The following is a 6519-nucleotide window of genomic DNA, read 5'->3' on the forward strand; positions in this document are numbered from 1 at the left end:
TTTTATTTTTTTTTTTTTTTTTTTTTTTTTTTTGTACTGGGGATCGAACTTGGGTTCTTGCGCTTGTGAAGCAGGCGGTGGAAACACTGAGCTAAATCCCCATCCCCTTATCATATTCTTGATGATAGGAAGCTCAGTATAGTTTTGGTTTGGATTTCTGTAATGGCTGAAGATGTTGAAGATTTTTCATCTATTTATTGGCCATTTGTACTTTTTACTTAAAGAAGTGTCTCCTCAATTATTCATTTACCCACTTATTAATCCCCTCCATTTTGGTCCTGGGGATTGAACCAGGGACTTCATAATGAGCTACATTGGCAGCACTATTTTATTTTTTATTTTGAGACAGGATCTTGCTAAGTCACTAATTTTTACAGGCTAGGCTTCAACTTGCAATCCTTCTACCTCAGTCTCCCAGAGACCTGGGATTACAGCCATACACCCTGGCTTGTGATTTTTTTTCAGTGTTAAGTAGTTTGAGTTCTTTATGTATTGTAGATATTAATCCTCTGTTGGAAAAGTAGTGGGCAAAGATCTTCTCCTATTATGTAGGCTGTGCCTTTGCTCTGTTGATTGTTACCTTTGTTCTACAAATGCTTTTTAATTTGATATAATTCTATTTTTAAATTCTTACTTTTATTTCCTGATTTATTGGAGTCCTTTTCAGGAAATTGTTGCCTGTGCCAAAATCTTTAAGTCTTTTCCTTATATTTTTCTATAATAGTTTCACATTTTCAGGTCTTATATGTAAGTGTTTGATCAATTTTGAATAGATTTTTGAGCAAGGTGAGGGATAGTGATCTTATTTCGGTTTTTTCCACATGGATATCCAGTTTCCCTAGCACTGTTTGTTAGAGGCTGTCTTTTCTACCACATATGTTTTATTTTGGCTCCTTTGCCCAGAATCAGATGATTGTGATTCTGTGGGTTTGTTTCTGTGTCCTGTGCTTTGTTCTGTTGGTCTAGGGGCCATGCTGTTTTTATTGCCATGGCTTTGTAGAATAATTTGTGATTGGCTCTTATAATGCCTCCAGGCTTGCCCTTTTTGTTTAGGAATGCTTTGGCTATTCTGGGTACTTACTGATTCCATATGAATTGTAGGATTATGTTTTTTTCTACTTCTGCCCAGGATATCATTGAAATATTGATGAGGTTACATCGAAATCTGTAGATCACTTAGTAATATGGCCCTTTTAACTATTAGTTTTGCTGAACTATGAATAAGGAATATTTTTCCATTTTCTAATGCGCCTTTCAATTTCTTTCTTTGCTCTTCTGTAATTTTCATTTCAGAGGCCTTTGACCTCCAGGGTTAATTCCTAGGGTTTTTTTTTTTTTTAAGCAATTGTGAATGGATTTTTTTTTCTTTCTCAGCTAGTTCATTATTGATAGATAAAAAAACTTTTGATTTTTAAGTTAATTCTGTATCCTGCGAATATACATGAACCTTTCAATGACTAAATAAGCACCTTACCAGTCTCACAAGGCAAGAACATCTCCTCATGGACCTGGGAGATATGGTTTTGAAATAAAATTGTCAAGGAAAATAACATGTGATCTCCCTGTTTCCTGGGAAGAGATGGGCCCGCCTTCTACTGTCACCTGACTGCACATTATGAAATCTACCCACTTTGCTTTGCATGCTTTCTCTCTGTCTTGTAAACAGTTCAGCTGGATGCCTGTGATGCACACCACATTCTGGTTTAATGGTTATTTGATACAAATTTTCTTCCGCTTTCATGGAGGAGCATTCTGGGATAGGAGGCAATTTTGTTTTTCATTATATTTCTTTCGACAGTGTACAGAAATTTATGTGTGTGCAGGCATTTGCATGTACGCAGTCACTCATACTCTCACAGGCTTCACGAAGCACACTCACACGCGGGCATGCATACTCACATACAGGTGTGCACATCCCCTTCACCTCGCCCTTCTTGGAAGGGAATCTGTGCTTCCCAAGTCATGAGCCAAAAGAGCAGCCTGGGCTGGGCAGCCCAAGAGTCATTGTCCACACGCCTGGACTTGGAGTGCTTTCTTTGTCCCTTGCCTCGAGGTACTGGAGAAGGAAACCAGGGCAAGGGTTCCAATACCTGAGTGACACCCCCTGGCTTTTATTGGCTCTGCCCTAAACCTGCTCTTTCTTTTCTTGCTTCTCCTGGGTTTCTTTTTCCTGCCTCGCCTGCATTTTTCCTTTATCTGGTATTTCTATCTTTTCAACCCAAAATGGGAAAAAGTAAAACCAGAGAACAAGAATAGCAACAAAACCTGAATCAAAATTAATAGCTGTTTAAAAGCTGGGTGTGGTGGTGCACACCTGTGATCCCAGCACTTGAGAGGCTGAGGCAGGAGGATCACTGTGAGTTCGAGACCAGCCTGGGCTACATAGTGAGTTCCAGGTCAGTCTCAACTACATAGTGAGACCCTGTCTCAAAAAAAAAGAAAAAGAAAATTATAGCTGTTTCCCTTTGTGATGTTGCAAACACTGGATGTTCGTTGAGATCCTTTTCATTCATTCATCACAAGTATTTATTTCATTCAACAGTTAAGTGCAAGTGCAGGTCGGGATGGGCAAGGAGTGTGTCACCTCCACCGGTCGGGGGCGGGGCTGGAGAAGGCGATTTCATGCCAGGCTCCTGCTTTGAGGCAGGCACTGTGAGTGCGGTGGCGGTGGCCGGGAGCCCATCTGGAAAGTACTTGGTTCAGGATCCTTCAGCTTGAGGTTGGCAGCTGGTTGCCCTGCCACACCTTGTGGGCTGGCTTTTTCTCCTCGTATCAAATCCTGGTATAGCAAGGGATGCTGGGTGCTAGGCTGATCCCTTTCCATGCTGGGCAGACAGGGAGGCCCCTTTCATGTCTCCCCAGTGACTACTTTCTCTTTCCCAGGCAGTGCAGAGTCAGGTAGGTAAGGACAGTTGCCATCCACTGACCCTGAGCATTTCCTGGCCCTGTTTGTCTGTGCCCTGCTTAGCTCTCTGGCAGACAAAGCTGGTAGAGAAAGATTCATACAAATTTAGGGCAATGAATTGACACTCAAGTGAAAAAGAAGTTGTGAGTGAGTTCATCAAACTGATATTTTCTTTTACTTTTCCACCTACGAAATGGGGATGGTGTACATTCTAGGCATTGGAAACTGCCTCTGTAAAGTGAAGCAGAAGGCACATGCGATCCTGACAGCAGAGGTTTTTACCATGTATAATAACCCTTAATTGCTTTTTTTTAGAATTGGAATTATATTTTTTCACCAGGGAGCAGAGTTTATATTTTTAGAAAAGAAGACTTGACATTCCATATTACAATGAAGCCAGAGTCCCCCAACACCCACGTGCACGTGTGTGTGTGTGTGTGTGTGGGGGCCTCCTTTTAGTACGAGCTTTGTGGATGGTGTGGTGGAGCTTACTTCCCTTTTCTGTATGTCCCAGTTTGGAAAATACCACGCTGGTGGAAGGTCAGGCTTCAGAAAGTGCTGTTGGTGTTTAACTATGGCTGTTCCACCCAACCCCACAGCCATGGCCCACAAGGCAACTGTGGGGGAATGTGGTTTTGTGTTTGTAAAGCAAATGCGAAGGTTGCTTCCAAAACACAAAACCCAACTTGGGGAGCATACTTTCTGTGTTGATGGGTTAATAGTACAGAAGCTTACAGCATGATAGTGCAGAAAACACTAGACTGAGTCGGAGACTAAAAATTCTCAAATCCTATCACTGACCCAAGATACTGGGGGCAAGTTACCTTCCGTTCTTAGCTGTCAGCTTTCTCAGCTAACAGCAAGGTATCAGACTGGGGCTTTTTCAGAATTGTCCTCTGATTCTCAGAGAACTAACAGAAGTGCTACTATAGCTCACTACTTGCCGTTGCATTCCCATGGCAACGGTCTGTTTGAGCTCCACTTGCTTCTAATTCTTTAGCATCCACTTCAGGTGGGAGGTTCCAGGGCTTTGTTGTTGAGGGCAGAATGCTGGCTAAATACTTTCCTTCACTTAGAGCTTCTGAGTTTATTCGGAAAGTTCTTTGTCCACCTCAGTGAGCTCACTGTACATGTTGGCACAGTGTTATACATCACCAAGAAAAGGTATGGAAGATTTATTTTATAAGAACAAAATATGTAAATTAGATTAAGTGAGCATTTTGTCCTGTGTGAATGGCTTCTGGGTGAGTTATCACACAACCGCCACACAGTGTACTAATCCAAGTGTGCAAAAATGGCCACCTGGGAGTCAGGAGTCAAGCTAGGCCTCACTAGATAGGTGCAATACTCCTGGAGACCCCTTGCCCTCTTTGGTCCATGGTTTCCTCATTTGTGCAGGGAGTTTACAATGTGGTTATAGATGGAATTGTATCCCCCCATTCATGTGAATACCTCAGGTGTGACCCTATTTGGAAATAGTGTTGTCACAAGTGTGATTAGTTACAATGTCATAAGGAAGCAGGGTGGCCCCCTAATGCAGAATGATGAGTGTCCTTATGACAAGGAGAAATTTGGACACAGACACAGATGTAGGAATGCCAAAGAGTGCCAGCTAACCACTAGAAGCTAAGGGAGAGAGGCATGGAACAATGACTTCCCTCAAAGCTCTCAGAAGCAACTCACCTGACCAACACCTTAGTCTCAGACATCTAGTGTCCAAAACGAGAGGTGATTGACTGCTGTTGGGTAAGCTACATAGTTTCTGATGCTTTTTTATGACAGCCCGCAGTGGTAGTTCCCACTGTTTTCATTACCAAGAGCCCTGATGGATGATGTTAATTCATGTAACAAATGTTTATTCGGTGTCTACTATACCAGACCCTATTCTATGCATTGGGAATGCATAATCCTTCCTCTTTTGTTAATTCCATATTTTAAAAGTTCTACTCAGCATACTATTGCTTATTATAGTTTAGTAATAATTTATACATTTTCTCTTGAGTTAACTAGGATTAACTCATCAATGCGATATAATTAGTGTTTCAAATCAAAGAAAAGTGATATTTTAAGTAGTTTTTGATGTCCTGCAGCAAATAAATACATTTGTTAGGTTTTAAAATATATTGGAAATTGTTCTCAAAACCACCATTAATATTTGTGGATCCCTTAGCCGGGCATGGTGGCACACGCCTGTAATCCCAGCACTAGGGAGGCTGAGGCAGGAGGATCGCTGTGAGTTCGAGACCAGCCTGGGCTACACAGTGAGTTCCAGATCAGTCTCAACTACATAGTGATACCCTGTCTCAAAAAACAAAACAAACAAACAAAAAAAAAATTTGTGGATCCCTAGGAGTTTAAGACCTAATTGTGGGGTGATTAGTTAGGACAGGGTTTTGCAAACTTTTCCCTATAAAGGGCCAGATAGTAACTATTTTAGGCTTTCTAAAACATATGATCTGTGTCACAAATACTCAACACTGCAGTTGTAAACAATACAAATGAATGAACATGGCTCAGTTGCAATATAAGCTTATTTTATTTATAAGCACTGATATTTTTTTATTAGCACTGATATTTGAATGCCATGACTTTCATGTGTTGTGTTTTGATTTTTTTTTCAACCACTGAAAAAATGGAAAGCCAATTTTTAGCTCAAGGGTTGTATGAAAAAAAGGTGCCAAGGTATATGTATCGATTGGCTGACCAGTTTGCAAACCTCCAAGCTAGATTCTCTCTCAAGCTCTTACACTAAGAGCTTTTTTGGTATCAGGAATACGAACTCAGGACCTTGCACTTGCGAGGCAGGCAGTGGTACCACTGAGCTAAATCCCCGGCCCACGAGGATTATTAAATTTAAACCAAAACCTGGGCTTGCTGCTGTTCAGTACACTACCCTCTCCAGCACCCTAAATTGCTGTTTAGTCATGGTATCAAATGTGATCTTTGTATTCCTGTGGTGCAGAAAATAGCTGTGTGGTCAGCGGTCCTTTCCAGGCGTTGACCATGTAAGGGCTGTGCTCTTGTTAGCAGCCAGTGGCAACCTAATTTTGTCAAGCATGACCCTGGGCTCACACACCCTTCTCATTTATACCTCTCTTGGGTTGTATGTGCTGGAGGACCATCTGTCCTTACTATTTGAGTCCCTTTTGTCTCATTGGTGGCTTTTTGAGCAGCTGCATATGCTTTTAAGTGGGGTTAGGGTCAATCGCTACTGGCCTGGACCAGTCACTCTCAGCAAGGGCTCTTTCAACTGGCAGGTCTCTAGTTATATGGACTCCGGTGAGTGGTAAACTAACTCCTCCCGCTTGCCACAGCTGGACTTCCAGTCATTAAGGAGGCGCTTGCACCAGGGCTGGCGGAATAATGTGCACTGCGTTTTTCTGTTGTTGTTGTCAGAAACTGCTCGGTTGCCTAGCACCGTAGCCATCTGCCGGGTCGTCCTTCCTCGCAGCTCTATCTACACCAGTTGCCCAGATCCCGAAGCTCCGTGACTGAGACCAGAGGTGCTAATTGCAGCTCAGGGGGCGGTCAAGCCGCCACCCGCCCGAGAGGACTATGCTGCGCGGAAAGGCCCGGCTCAACGTGGAGTGGCTGGGTTACTCGCCGGGCCTACT

This window comes from Fukomys damarensis, unplaced genomic scaffold (assembly GCF_012274545.1).
Source record: "Fukomys damarensis isolate Sample0158 unplaced genomic scaffold, DMR_v1.0_HiC HiC_scaffold_39, whole genome shotgun sequence".
In the NCBI taxonomy this organism is placed as follows: domain Eukaryota; kingdom Metazoa; phylum Chordata; class Mammalia; order Rodentia; family Bathyergidae; genus Fukomys; species Fukomys damarensis.